General features: G+C 44.0%; 6 non-coding genes and 21 pseudogenes across 6 annotated transcripts; all 27 read left to right on the forward strand.

Annotated features, from left to right (window-relative positions):
- Positions 1-72: 72 nt before the first annotated feature.
- LOC136726792 (uncharacterized) lies at positions 73-191 on the forward strand (annotated as a pseudogene).
- A 221-nt stretch (positions 192-412) lies between these two features.
- Positions 413-531, forward strand: LOC136726936 (5S ribosomal RNA). Its single transcript, XR_010808311.1, has one exon. It is a non-coding gene; the product is annotated as a 5S ribosomal RNA (ribosomal RNA).
- Positions 532-750: 219 nt separating this feature from the next.
- LOC136727057 (uncharacterized) lies at positions 751-868 on the forward strand (annotated as a pseudogene).
- Positions 869-1084: 216 nt separating this feature from the next.
- LOC136726705 (uncharacterized) lies at positions 1085-1203 on the forward strand (annotated as a pseudogene).
- Positions 1204-1428: 225 nt separating this feature from the next.
- Positions 1429-1546, forward strand: LOC136726780 (uncharacterized; annotated as a pseudogene).
- A 214-nt stretch (positions 1547-1760) lies between these two features.
- On the forward strand, positions 1761-1879 carry LOC136726902 (5S ribosomal RNA). Its single transcript, XR_010808280.1, has one exon. It is a non-coding gene; the product is annotated as a 5S ribosomal RNA (ribosomal RNA).
- Positions 1880-2098: 219 nt separating this feature from the next.
- Positions 2099-2217, forward strand: LOC136727275 (uncharacterized; annotated as a pseudogene).
- Positions 2218-2435: 218 nt separating this feature from the next.
- Positions 2436-2553, forward strand: LOC136726975 (5S ribosomal RNA). The gene has a single exon (XR_010808346.1). It is a non-coding gene; the product is annotated as a 5S ribosomal RNA (ribosomal RNA).
- A 216-nt stretch (positions 2554-2769) lies between these two features.
- Positions 2770-2888, forward strand: LOC136726706 (uncharacterized; annotated as a pseudogene).
- Positions 2889-3113: 225 nt separating this feature from the next.
- LOC136726781 (uncharacterized) lies at positions 3114-3231 on the forward strand (annotated as a pseudogene).
- Positions 3232-3445: 214 nt separating this feature from the next.
- Positions 3446-3564, forward strand: LOC136727276 (uncharacterized; annotated as a pseudogene).
- A 224-nt stretch (positions 3565-3788) lies between these two features.
- On the forward strand, positions 3789-3907 carry LOC136727054 (uncharacterized; annotated as a pseudogene).
- A 210-nt stretch (positions 3908-4117) lies between these two features.
- Positions 4118-4236, forward strand: LOC136726579 (uncharacterized; annotated as a pseudogene).
- Positions 4237-4452: 216 nt separating this feature from the next.
- Positions 4453-4571, forward strand: LOC136726951 (5S ribosomal RNA). The gene has a single exon (XR_010808325.1). It is a non-coding gene; the product is annotated as a 5S ribosomal RNA (ribosomal RNA).
- A 221-nt stretch (positions 4572-4792) lies between these two features.
- On the forward strand, positions 4793-4911 carry LOC136727204 (uncharacterized; annotated as a pseudogene).
- A 216-nt stretch (positions 4912-5127) lies between these two features.
- On the forward strand, positions 5128-5246 carry LOC136726991 (5S ribosomal RNA). Its single transcript, XR_010808361.1, has one exon. It is a non-coding gene; the product is annotated as a 5S ribosomal RNA (ribosomal RNA).
- Positions 5247-5466: 220 nt separating this feature from the next.
- On the forward strand, positions 5467-5585 carry LOC136726933 (5S ribosomal RNA). Its single transcript, XR_010808308.1, has one exon. It is a non-coding gene; the product is annotated as a 5S ribosomal RNA (ribosomal RNA).
- A 211-nt stretch (positions 5586-5796) lies between these two features.
- On the forward strand, positions 5797-5915 carry LOC136726677 (uncharacterized; annotated as a pseudogene).
- A 217-nt stretch (positions 5916-6132) lies between these two features.
- LOC136727198 (uncharacterized) lies at positions 6133-6251 on the forward strand (annotated as a pseudogene).
- A 219-nt stretch (positions 6252-6470) lies between these two features.
- Positions 6471-6589, forward strand: LOC136727363 (uncharacterized; annotated as a pseudogene).
- A 212-nt stretch (positions 6590-6801) lies between these two features.
- LOC136727248 (uncharacterized) lies at positions 6802-6920 on the forward strand (annotated as a pseudogene).
- Positions 6921-7136: 216 nt separating this feature from the next.
- Positions 7137-7255, forward strand: LOC136726726 (uncharacterized; annotated as a pseudogene).
- Positions 7256-7467: 212 nt separating this feature from the next.
- On the forward strand, positions 7468-7586 carry LOC136726702 (uncharacterized; annotated as a pseudogene).
- A 216-nt stretch (positions 7587-7802) lies between these two features.
- On the forward strand, positions 7803-7921 carry LOC136727298 (uncharacterized; annotated as a pseudogene).
- Positions 7922-8126: 205 nt separating this feature from the next.
- Positions 8127-8245, forward strand: LOC136726800 (uncharacterized; annotated as a pseudogene).
- A 216-nt stretch (positions 8246-8461) lies between these two features.
- Positions 8462-8580, forward strand: LOC136727031 (uncharacterized; annotated as a pseudogene).
- Positions 8581-8789: 209 nt separating this feature from the next.
- LOC136726750 (uncharacterized) lies at positions 8790-8908 on the forward strand (annotated as a pseudogene).
- Positions 8909-13697: the final 4789 nt, after the last annotated feature.

The raw sequence follows: 13697 nt of genomic DNA on the forward strand, positions 1-13697 counted from the left end.
CTTTTGTTTTTTCCTGGAAGTTCCATCAATACCCTCCAGCCTTTAAGAGACATCATGCAGCCAGGCCTCTTGGCTTGAGGCCACACCGTCCTGAAGACGCAAGATCTCGTCAGATCTCGGAAGAAAAACTGGGCAGGGCCTGGTCAGTAATTGGATGGGTGACCTCCTGGAAATACCAGGTGCTGAAAGCTTTTTACATCTCCTGGGTAACTTCAGCGTAGCTCTTAATACTCTCATTCAGTCTGGAGGAGATATAATTGAAGAATTGTACATGTACCCGGCTACTTTCAACACCCTGTCCTGCACTGATATTTTTCCCTCCATTTTTCTATTTATTTATTTTGTATTTTTTGCTGGAAGTTCCGTCAATACCCGCCAGCCTTTAAGAGATATCATGCAGCCCGGCCTCTTGGCTTGCGGCCACACCGTCCTGAACACGCCCGATCTCGTCAGATCTCGGAAGCTAAACGGGACAGGGCCTCGTCAGTACTTGGATGGGAGACCTCCTGGAAATACCTGGTGCTGCAAGCTTTTTACGTCTCCTGGGAAACTTCATCGTAGCTCTTAATACTCTCTATCTGTCTGGAGGAGATATAATTGAAGTATTGTACACGTACCCGGCTACTTTCAACAGCCTTTGCTGCACTGATATTTTTCCCTCCATTTTCCATTTTTTTTTTTTTTTTTTTTGCTGGAAGTTCCGTCAATACCCGCCAGCCTTTAAGAGACATCATACAGCCAGGCCTCTCGGCTTGCGGCCACACCGTCCTGAACGCGCCCGATCTCATCAGATCTCGGAAGCTAACGGGGCAGGGCCTGGTCAGTACTTGGATGGGTGACCTGCTGGAAATACCAGGCGCTGCAAGCTTTTTACGTCTCCTGGGTAACTTCATCATAGCTCTTAATACTCTCTTTCAGTCTGTAGGAGATATTATTGAAGAATTGTACACGTACCCGGCTACTTTCAAAACCCTTTGCTGCACTGATATTTTTCCCTCCATTTTTCTTTTTTCTTTTTTTTTTTGCTGGAAGTTCCGTCAATACCCGCCAGCCTTAAAGAGACATCATGCAGCCAGGCATCTCGGCTTGCGGCCACACCATCCTGAACGCGCCCGATCTCGTGAGATCTCGGAAGCTAAATGGGGCAGGACCTGGTCAGTACATGAATGTGAGACCTCCTGGAAATACCTAGTGCTGCAAGCTTTTACGTCTCCTGGGTAACTTTATCGTAGCTCTTAATACTCTCTCTCTGTCTGGAGGAGATATAATTGAAGTATTGTACACGTATCCAGCTACTGTCAACACCCTTTGCTGCACTGATATTTTTCCATCCATTTTTCTTTTTTCTTTTTTTATATTTTTTTTTTTTCTGGAAGTTCCGTCAATACCCGCCAACCTTTAAGTGACATCATGCAGCCAGGCATCTCGGCTTGCGGCCACACCATCCTGAATTCGCCCGATCTCGTCAGATCTTGGAGCTAAACGGGGCAGGACCTGGTCAGTACATGAATGTGAGACCTCCTGGAAATACCTGGTGCTGCAAGCTTTTACGTCTCCTGGGTAACTTTATCGTAGCTCTTAATACTCTCTATCTGTCTGGAGGAGATATAATTGAAGTATTGTACACGTACCCAGCTACTGTAAACACCCTTTGCTGCACTGATATTTTTCCATCCATTTTTCTTTTTTTTTTTTTTTTTGCTGGAAGTTCCGTCAATACCCGCCAACCTTTAAGAGACATCATGCAGCCAGGCCTCTTGGCTTGCGGCCACACCGTCCTGAATGCGCCCGATCTCGTCAGATCTCGGAAGCTAAACGGGGCAGGGCCTGGTCAGTACTTGGATGGGAGACCTCCTAGAAATACCAGGTGCTGCAAGCCTTTTACGTCTCCTGGGTAACTTCATCGAAGCTCTTAATACTCTCTTTCTGTCTCCAGGAGATATAATTGAAGAATTGTACACGTACCCGGCTACTTTCAACACCCTTTCCTGCACTGATATTTTTCCCTCCATTTTTCTATTTTTTTTTTTTTTTTTTTTGCTGGAAATTCCGTCAATACCCGAAGCCTTTAAGAGACATCATGCAGCCAGACATCTCGGCTTGCGGCCACACCGTCCTGAACGCGCTTGATCTCGTCTGATCTCGGAAGCTAAACGGGGCAGGACCTGGTCAGTACTTGAATGTGAGACCTCCTGGAAATACCTGGTGCTGCAAGCTTTTACGTCTCCTGGGTAACTTTATCGTAGCTCTTAATACTCTCTATCTGTCTGGAGGAGATATAATTGAAGAATTGTACACGTACCCGGCTACCTTCAACACGCTTTGCTGCTCTGATATTTTTCCCTCCATTTTCCATTTTTTTTCTTTTTTTTTTTGCTGGAAGTTCCGTCAATATCCGCCAGCCTTTAAGAGACATCATGCAGCCAGGCCTCTTGGCTTGCGGCCACACCGTCCTGAACGCGCCCGATCTCATCAGATCTCGGAAGCTAACGGGGCAGGGCCTGGTCAGTACTTGGATGGGTGACCTGCTGGAAATACCAGGTGCTGCAAGCTTTTTACGTCTCCTGGGTAACTTCATCATAGCTCTTAATACTCTCTTTCAGTCTGTAGGAGATATTATTGAAGAATTGTACACGTACCCGGCTACTTTCAAAACCCTTTGCTGCACTGATATTTTTCCCTCCATTTTTCTTTTTTCTTTTTTTTTTTGCTGGAAGTTCCGTCAATACCCGCCAGCCTTAAAGAGACATCATGCAGCCAGGCATCTCGGCTTGCGGCCACACCATCCTGAACGCGCCCGATCTCGTGAGATCTCGGAAGCTAAATGGGGCAGGACCTGGTCAGTACATGAATGTGAGACCTCCTGGAAATACCTAGTGCTGCAAGCTTTTACGTCTCCTGGGTAACTTTATCGTAGCTCTTAATACTCTCTCTCTGTCTGGAGGAGATATAATTGAAGTATTGTACACGTATCCAGCTACTGTCAACACCCTTTGCTGCACTGATATTTTTCCATCCATTTTTCTTTTTTCTTTTTTTATATTTTTTTTTTTTCTGGAAGTTCCGTCAATACCCGCCAACCTTTAAGTGACATCATGCAGCCAGGCATCTCGGCTTGCGGCCACACCATCCTGAATTCGCCCGATCTCGTCAGATCTTGGAGCTAAACGGGGCAGGACCTGGTCAGTACATGAATGTGAGACCTCCTGGAAATACCTGGTGCTGCAAGCTTTTACGTCTCCTGGGTATCTTTATCGTAGCTCTTAATACTCTCTATCTGTCTGGAGGAGATATAATTGAAGTATTGTACACGTACCCAGCTACTGTAAACACCCTTTGCTGCACTGATATTTTTCCATCCATTTTTCTTTTTTTTTTTTTTTTTGCTGGAAGTTCCGTCAATACCCGCCAACCTTTAAGAGACATCATGCAGCCAGACATCTCGGCTTGCGGCCACACCGTCCTGAACGCGCTTGATCTCGTCTGATCTCGGAAGCTAAACGGGGCAGGACCTGGTCAGTACTTGAATGTGAGACCTCCTGGAAATACCTGGTGCTGCAAGCTTTTACGTCTCCTGGGAAACTTTATCGTAGCTCTTAATAGTCTCTATCTGTCTGGAGGAGATATAATTGAAGAATTGTACACGTACCCGGCTACCTTCAACACGCTTTGCTGCACTGATATTTTTTTATCCATTTTTCTCTTTTCTTTTTTTATTTTTATTTTTTGCTGGAAGTTCCGTCAATACCCGCCAACCTTTAAGAGACATCATGCAGCCAGGCATTTCGGCTTGTGGCCACACCGTCCTGAATGTGTCCGATCTCGTCAGATCTCGGAAGCTAAACGGGGCAGGGCCTGGTCAGTACTTGGATGGGAGACCTCCTAGAAATACCAGGTGCTGCAAGCTTTTTACGTCTCCTGGGTAACTTCATCGTAGCTCTTAATACTCTCTTTCTGTCTCCAGGAGATATAATTGAAGAATTGTACACGTACCCGGCTACTTTCAACACCCTTTGCTGCACTGGTATATTTCCCTCTATTTTTCTTTTTTTTTTTTGCTGGCAGTTCCGTCAATACCCGCCAGCCTTTAAGAGACATCATGCAGCCAGGCATCTCGGCTTGCGGCCACACCATCCTGAACGCGCCCGATCTCGTCAGATCTCGGAAGCTAAACGGGGCAGGACCTGGTCAGTACATGAATGTGAGACCTCCTGGAAGTACCTGGTGCTGCTATCTTTTACGTCTCCTGGGTAACTTTATCGTAGCTCTTAATACTCTCTATCTGTCTGGAGGAGATATAATTGAAGTATTGTACACGTACCCAGCTACTGTCAACACCCTTTGCTGCACTGATATTTTTCCATCCATTTTTCTTTTTTTTTTTTTTTTTTTGCTGGAAGTTCCGTCAATACCCGCCAACCTTTAAGAGACATCATGCAGCCAGGCCTCTCGGCTTGCGGCCACACCGTCCTGAACGCGCCCGATCGCGTAAGATCTCGGAAGCTAAACGGGGCAGGACCTGGTCAGTACTTGGATGGGAGACCTCCTGGAAATACCTGGTGCTGCAAGCTTTTACGTGTCCTGGGTAACTTTATCGTAGCTCTTAATTCTCTCTTTCTGTCTGGAGGAGATTTAATTGAAGAATTGTACACGTACCCAGCTACTGTCAACACCCTTTGCTGCACTGATATTTTTCCATCCATTTTTCTTTTTTTTTTTTTTTTTTTTTTTTGCTGGCAGTTCCGTCAATACCCGCCAGCCTTTAAGAGACATCATGCAGCAAGGCATCTCGGCTTGCGGCCACACCATCCTGAACGCGCCCGATCTCGTCAGATCTCGGAAGCTAAACGGGGCAGGACCTGGTCAGTACATGAATGTGAGACCTCCTGGAAATACCTGGTGCTGCAAGCTTTTACGTCTCCTGGGTAACTTTATCGTAGCTCTTAATACTCTCTATCTGTCTGGAGGAGATATAATTGAAGTATTGTACACGTACCCAGCTACTGTCAACACCCTTTGCTGCACTGATATTTTTCCATCCATTTCTTTTTTTTTTTTTTTTTTTTTGCTGGAAGTTCCGTCAATACCCGCCAACCTTTAAGAGACATCATGCAGCCAGGCCTTTCGGCTTGTGGCCACACCGTCCTGAATGCGCCCGATCTCGTCAGCTCTCGGAAGCTAAACGGGGCAGGGCCTGGTCAGTACTTGGATGGGAGACCTCCTAGAAATACCAGGTGCTGCAAGCTGTTTACGTCTCCTGGGTAACTTCATCGTAGCTCTTAATACTCTCTTTCTGTCTGCAGGAGATATAATTGAAGAATTGTACACGTACCCGGCTACTTTCAACACCCTTTCCTGCACTGGTATTTTTCCCTCCATTTTTCTATTTTTTTTTTTTTTTTTCTTGCTGGAAATTCCATCTATACCCGCCAACCTTTAAGAGACATCATGCAGCCAGGCCTCTCGGCTTGCGGCCACACCGTCCTGAATGCGCCCGATCTTGTCAGATCTCGGAAGCTAAACGGGGCAGGGCCTGGTCAGTACTTGGATGGGAGACCTCCTAGAAATACCAGGTGCTGCAAGCCTTTTACGTCTCCTGGGTAACTTCATCGTAGCTCTTAATACTCTCCTTCTGTCTCCAGGAGATATAATTGAAGAATTGTACACGTACTAGGCTACTTTCAACACACTTTGCTGCACTGATATTTTTCCCTCCATTTTTCTATTTTTTTTTTTGCTGGAAATTCCGTCAATACCCGCCATCCTTTAAGAGACATCATGCAGCCAGACATCTCGGCTTGCGGCCACACCATACTGAACGTGCCCGATCTCGTCAGATCTCGGAAGCTAAACGGGGCAGGACCTGGTTAGTACATGAATGTGAGACCGCCTGGAAATACCTAGTGCTGCAAGCTTTTACGTCTCATGGGTAACTTTATCGTAGCTCTTAATACTCTCTATCTGTCTGGAGGAGATATAATTGAAGAATTGTACATGTACCCGGCTACTTTCAACACCCTTTGCTGCACTGATGTTTTTCCCTCCCTTTTTCTATTTTTTTTTTTTTTTTTTGCTGGAAGTTCCGTCAATACTAGCCAGCCTTTAAGAGACATCATGCAGCCAGGTCTCTTGGCTTGCGGCCACACCGTCCTGAACACGCCTGATCTCATCATATCTCGGAAGCTAAACGGGGCAGGGTCTGGTCAGTACTTGGTTGGGTGACCTCCTGGAAATACCAGGTGCTGCAAGCTTTTTTGTCTCCTGGGTAACTTCATCGTAGCTCTTAATACTCTCTTTCTGTCTGGAGGAGACATAATTGAAGTATTGTACACGTACCCAGCTACTGTCAACACCCTTTGCTGCACTGATATTTTTCCCTCCATTTTTCTATTTTTTTTTAATTTTTTTTTCTTGGATGTTCCGTCAATTCCCGCCAGCCTTTTAGAGACATCATGCAGCCAGGCCTCTAGGATTGCGGCCACACCGTCCTGAACGCGCCCGATCTCATCAGATCTCGGAAGCTAAACGGGGCAAGACCTGGTCAGTACTTGAATGTGAGACCTCCTGGAAATACCTGGTGCTGCAAGCTTTTACGTCTCCTGGGTAACTTTATTGTAGCTCTTAATACTCTCTTTCTGTCTGGAGGAGATATAATTGAAGTATTGTACACGTACCCAGCTACTGTCAACACCATTTGCTGCACTGATATTTTTCCATCCATTTTTCTTTTTTTTTTTTTTTGCTAGAAGTTCCGTCAATACCCGCCAGCCTTTAAGAGACATCATGCAGCCAGGCGTCTCGGCTTGTGGCCACACCGTCCTGAACGCGCCCGATCTCGTCAGATCTCAGAAACTAAACGGGGCAGGACCTGGTCAGTACTTGGATGGGAGACCTCCTGGAAGTACCAGGTGCTGCAAGCTTTTTACGTCACCTGGGGAACTTCGTCGTAGCTTTTAATACTCTCTTTCTGTCTGGTGGAGATTTAATTGAAGAATTGTACACGTACCCGGCTACTTTCAACACCCTTTACTGCACAGATATTTTTCCCTCCATTTTTCTTTTTTCTTCATTATTTTGCTGGAAGTTCCGTCAATATCCTCCAGCCTTTAAGAGACATCATGCAGCCAGGCCTCTTGGCATGCGGACACATTGTCCTGAATGCGCCCGATCTCATCAGATCTCGGAAGCTAAACGGGGCAGGACCTGGTCAGTACTTGAATGTGAGACCTCCTAGAAAAACCTGGTGCTGCAAGCTTTTACGTCTCCTGGGTAACTTCATCGTAGCTCTTTATACTCTCTTTCTGTCTGGAGGAGATATAATTGAAGTATTGTACACGTACCCGGCTGCTTTTAACATCCTTTGCTGCACTGATATTTTTCCCTCCGTTTTTCTTTTTTTTTTTTTTTGCTGGAAGTTCCGTCAATACCCGCCAACCATTAAGAGACATCATGCAGCCAGGCCTCTTGGCTTGTGTCCACACCGTCCTGAACGCGCTCGATCTCGTCAGATCACGTAAGCTGAACGGGGCAGGTCCTGGTCAGTACTTGGATGGGTGACCTCCTGGAAATACCAGGTGCTGCAAGCTTTATACGTCTCTTGGGTAACTTCATCGTAGCTCGTAATACTCTCTTTCAGTCTGGAGGAGATATAATTGAAGAATTGTACACATACCCGGCTACTTTCAACACCCTTTGCTGCACTGATATTTTTCCCTCCATTTTTCTTTTTTCTTTTTTTTTTTGCCGGAAGTTCCGTCAATACCCTCCAGCCTTTAAGAGACATCATGCAGCCAGCTCTCTAGGCTTGCGGCCACACTGACCTGAACGTGCACGATCTTGTCAGATCTCGGAAGCTAAACGGGGCAGGGCCTGGTCAGTACTTGGATGGGAGACCTCCTGGAAATACCTGGTGCTGCAAGCTTTTTAGTCTCCTGAGTAACTTCATTGTAGCTCTTAATACTCTCTTTCTGTCTGGAGGTGTTATAATTGAGGATTTGTACACGTACCCGGCTACTTTCAACACCATTTGCTGCACTGGTATTTTTCCCTCCATTTTTCTTTTTTTTGCTGGAAGTTCCGTCAATACCCGCCAGCCTTTAAGAGACATCATGCAGCCAGGCTTTTTGGCTTGCGGCCACACCGTCCTGAACGCGCCCGATCTTGTCAGATCTAGGAAGCAAAACGTGGCAGGACCTGGTCAGTATTTGGATTGGTGACCTCCTGGAAAAACTAGGTACTGCAAGCTTTTTACGTCTCCTGGGTAACTTCATCGTAGCTCTTAATACTCTCTTTCTGTCAGGAGAAGATACAATTGAAGAAATGTACACGTACCCGGCAACTTTCAACACCCTTTGCTGCACTGATATTTTTCCCTCCATTTTTGTTTTTTCTTTTTTTTTTTGCTCGAAGGTCCGTCAAAAACCGCCCGCCTTTAAGAGACATCATGCTGCCAGGCCTCTCGGCTTGCGGCCACGCCGTCCTGAACGTGACCGATCTCATCAGATCTCGGAAACTAAACAAGGCAGGGCCTGGTCAGTACTTGGATGGGTGACCTCCTGGAAATACCAGGTGCTGCAAGCTTTATACGTCTCCTGGGTAACATCATCGTAGATCTTAATACTCTCTTTCTGTCTGGAGGAGATATAATTGAAGAAATGTACACGTACCCGGCTACTTTCAACACCCTTTGCTGAACTGATATTTTTCCCTCCATTTTTCTTTTTTTATTTGCTGGAAGTTCCGTCAACACCCGTCAGCCTTTAAGAGACATCATGCAGCCAGGCCTCTCGGCATGCGGCTACACCGTCCTGGACGCACCCCGTCTCGTCTGATCTCGGAATTTAAACGGGCCAGGGCCTGGTCAGTACTTGGATGGGTGACCTCCAGGAAATACCAGGTGATGCAAGCTTTTTACGTCTCCTGGGTAACTTCATCGTAGCTCTTAATACTCTTTATCTGTCTGGAGGAGATATAATTGAAGTATTGTACACTTTGTCTTAGGGACAGTCTGGCTAGCAGTGACTGAGTGGTTGACAGACGACAAGCAACGGAATGTACGTGCTCTGTGATGTCATAGCAGTCAGCTGAGAGAGGCTCGTGATGTCATCGCTGAGCTGTCTGTCTGTCTGTCTGTCTGTCTCTCTCTCTCTCTTTCTCTCTCTCTCTCTCTCTCTCTCTTCCTCTCAATTCAATTCATTTGTATTGTCAAAGCAATTGGACATACATACATACATATATATATATATATATATATATATACATACATACATACATCCATACATGCTAGAAAGTCATTACAATGTTATCTTAAAGGCTAACTAAGCAGAACATATATCATTATAGAACAGAGTTCATAGGTCAACACATGGTTTTAGGGAACAGGCACGTAGGTCATACCGTTTGACAATGTCTCCAAGGTTCTCATCGTAAATAACAAACAGAAATCAAACTATCTTCTGGGCTGACCTTCTAGCTTGACCGTATCTTTCTTAAGTATACAAGAGAGAAAAACAGGTGTAAGAAAATAATTTCTAATTTTCCTTCTACACATATATACATACATACATACATATGTAGCGTTATGTTGGGTGTATTTTGATAAGAGCATTTGGGCTCTGAGCTGAAGCACTGATCTAAAGAAGACCTCTCCCCCCCAAAGTTATCAGATTTCCTTAGCTCATCAGCTTGGAACTGGTTTGCATCAAAGTGACAGTTTTGGGGAGGATGGCACCGAGAAGAGGCCAAATAGTTTGGAATTCTGCTATGAGATGTCTGGAGAAAGGGGCCTGTAGGTGATAAAAACTCTTTGAAGTGGATGAGAGCCGAAATCCCGACATAGAGCTACGAACCCAGGCCAACCGGCATTTCCAAAAGATGGCATGGATTGACATCAGTCATAAATAAAGCCTCCCTCCAATAGGACACTGGGGGCTGAAACCGAAATCCAATCTCAAGAACTCAGGGACCAATCACCTACTGATCTGACAGACTATAAGGAACAGCGGACAGTCTTTCTCTCTCTCTCTCTCTCACCTGAACCAGAATCTCGCTGCCACAGCTCAACCTGTAGCTCTGTTTCCAGAACCGGAATCAGAAACCAACCAAGTCTTTGCCGGCAACAGAAGAGTTAAACTGGGAGAAGGAGATTGAGCGAAGAATTATTTTAAAGGACTTTATTAAATAAATAACTTCACAGACCCACCTGATCAGTGGAGTTTTACAGCTGGACAATTGACTAAGTCGACTGAATACGAAAGTGTCAGTCACTTAAATAGCTATTTGAGTCTTAAGAAACTTGACCCTTGGAACGAACAGGGCCCTGCTTTCCTCAAAGACTTTGTCTTCAAGTAACTACGGTGGAACCCTGCTTACAAAGAAGATTTTGTGCACAACCTTGGAGCCTTCAAACCAGTGGAAAATCTGTTTGGAAAAGACTCTACATTCGCGAAACCCCAACTTCCAGGTGCATCGACTGAGTGGAAGTTCTTGGACAAAGCCGAACCGGACTGCCTTTGTTCCAAACCACACGGACCTCGTGCCGTGTGCTGTTATCTGAGCCCGAAGCCAGAGAGGCCTCTCTGCGACGAAGTTCACATAAGTTTAACAGTTTGGAGTTCATGATTCATGACATTTGAGAAATCAATTAGAAATGTTAATCTGTGATTCATAACTCTAGAATGTGTAATATCATTTAGTTTTCTTAAATATAAATGTGTGTTGCATTCAACTGTTTTGTTGATAATTTTAGAAATAAAATCTGTCAACGCCGAGAAATATCTTCTCATTCCTGTTTAACTGTTTAGTCTGAAATTGACACAAGTTAATAGACACCAGATTATAGGTGGCCCTGCCTATCCTTAATCATTGAATAATAATCAGTTAAGGGAAATTGTGGTAACAAGTAATGATAGGATCTTTCTCTCCACCTAAACGTTAATGAGACTGATATATATATAACGAGAAGTTACCTGACATAAATACTAACCTGCGTAGTTATTGAATGTCTGACTAACAATACTAATGAGAGACTCACCTTCGTCTTACTAACCGGTATTGTAGTCAATGTGTTTATAACCCTTTTTGTTTAATGATTTGTGTGTTATCATATGCGATCCCATGGTCTTTGATTTGGTCACGGAAGTGATTTGTCTTTGATTTGTTGATCTAGAGTTGAATTTTAATTAGTTTTCCCTTTTGTATAATTAGTGTAGTGCTACATTTAGTCTTTGTTTTTGAATAAATTTGACAATTTATATCTTTGGAATTGGTGTCTGCATCCAATTATTACAGAAAATGAGTTCTACAAGATTCCAGGATTCGTGATAAGGTGATACTATAAATTCACTTCTTTAATTGAATTTTATAAGTGTACCTTACGCTACACCTTTGACCACCACGTCTTCCTCCTCCCACTGCTTGACCTCTATTGTGACCTGGATCACCTGCCGGCTCCATGTTATCGCTGTGTTGTTGAGGTGGATAGCACGCATTTCACTCGATACTCGTACCACAATGTGAAATCAATCATCAATAACCAGTTGGCAGTATTGGAAAAGCAATTACAAGGGCCTGCATACATACAGTAATGTCAAATCTGATGTGGAAGAACAATTCCTTTATCCCTCTGTTCTCCACCAGGGTTGTGCTGATCGCCTCGATTGGCAAGTTTGCAGTGTGAGGAGTGGATCCATGTCGTCGTTCCTAGGCACTTCACAGCTGTGTGGGTGGTCAGGAGCACCTGGTAGGGCCCTGTCCACCTGGGCTGTTGGGAGGACTTTCTCTTGTGTGCTTTGATATACACAGTCATCTTGCTGGAAGGGGTGGTAAACCTGCTGGGATGGTTCAGTCTGGGCGGCTTTCATCTGTGAATGGACAGCTTCGAAAGCATGTGTTAGTCCCATACAAAAAGACAACATAGCATCATCCATCGAGTGGATGTCCATTTCCCTTACAGACAATGGAGGAGTGATGGAGAGTCTCATAAGTCATCCCATAATAATCTCACACGGAGAAAGACCTGTTTTTCTCAATTTGCTGACGATTTCATTGTCATTAGGACTATAGGAAGGGGATCTGGACGTTTGAGTCCTGTTTGTTTGCATATATTAGACAGCTTATTCTTTAATATCCCATTTTGTTTCTCCACTGCTCCAGCTGACTGAGCCTGATGGGGCAGTGAAAATGTTGTTTACCTCGCAGGGCTTTGCATAGTTCCTGCACTATTGTCCCAGTGAAGTGAGTGTTCCTATCACTGGAAATTTCCCTGGAATGCGAAATCTACATATAACATCCCTTAACTGTATTTTTGCTACTTTTACTACTTCAGCCTTCCTACGGGATAGGCTTCAACCCATTTAGAACACCTATATATTATTACAAGTATATATTCATATCCACAACATTTAAGCTTTTGAACACAATCTATTTGCATATTGCAGGATTATGAGCTTGACAAATGTGGCAAGTTCTACAATATTGCTAAGCTGTTACTATAAAACCTGGGGCAAACCAATTTAAAAGACTGATGCACACATCCCCCCTTTGCCCGTGTGGCCAACACCATGCGCCACATGGGCAAACCAGGGAAAGAGTGCCTGTGAGGCAACCAATGCATTAGCAAATGTTTGAGCTCTCTTATGGAAGGTGCAGTGGCCAGTTGCAATTTCCTGGAGCTTTTACAGTGCATCTCAAATTAAATTTCATCCAGCCCCAGGTCATAAAAGTCAAACCCTAGTTACGACATACATAACACATACATTTTGTTGCTTCAAAGAGAATACAAAATTCAGCAAAACATTCTTTTTTACAAATTCAGTTTGTAAACTGTATTGTACATATATTTGTTGCGTTTTGATTTATAAACATTATACATTGTACAAATCTTAAGTGAAGGGCAATGGACTGATTCTGACTTCATGGCTGTCATTCTATTCATTTGAATAATGTGACATCTCCACTAATAGTACATTATAAATTAAACTATCAATAGAAGAATATGTGCTACTGCGGACGTCATCTGAGCAGTTTCACAATATATTGTAGATTCCTATAATCTGGAAAACCTTTAATTATAGTATTTTAACTTATTTCTCCACTGAGTCAAGCATCACTTCAGCGTAGTGGACCTCAGCATTGGTCTGTTCAAGTTGCTGTGAGGCTGTCTTTAAAGCCGCGCCCTTGGCCTACTGTGTCTCAACAAGAACACCACCATCTTCTCCATATGGGTCAGACATCGGTTCCTTCAGGACACGATTCATAATATGCATATCTGCCATGTGGAATAAATCAGTCTGAAGACACAATGTGTGGTTCACACAACATCAGAGATCGTCCTTTTAAAAGGCATCTCTATCACATTAGTTGACATTCGCACAATCTATAAGGTTTCTAGTAAAGGGACAATTCAAAATAATAATAATCTTGATTCCAATTTATCTCATTTATCAAATTATTTCAGTACAGCACTCAGCTGTCGTCAGCAGCATCATATCTCCTGTGTTTATTGAATCAGCTTTACTTCCTAGTGTAGATACTCTTTTTGTGTGGAGTTGTCAAAGTTTCAAAACAATGTGCTTATCTTTGTCCTTTTATCTAACTTAAATACCTGAGAACATTACAATAACTATTACAGCAGCTCCTTCAACACCATAGTTAATAGTAGTTGGGTAAATGATGGCAGTTATTAATCTTTGTTTCTC

This window comes from Amia ocellicauda, unplaced genomic scaffold (assembly GCF_036373705.1).
Source record: "Amia ocellicauda isolate fAmiCal2 unplaced genomic scaffold, fAmiCal2.hap1 HAP1_SCAFFOLD_26, whole genome shotgun sequence".
In the NCBI taxonomy this organism is placed as follows: domain Eukaryota; kingdom Metazoa; phylum Chordata; class Actinopteri; order Amiiformes; family Amiidae; genus Amia; species Amia ocellicauda.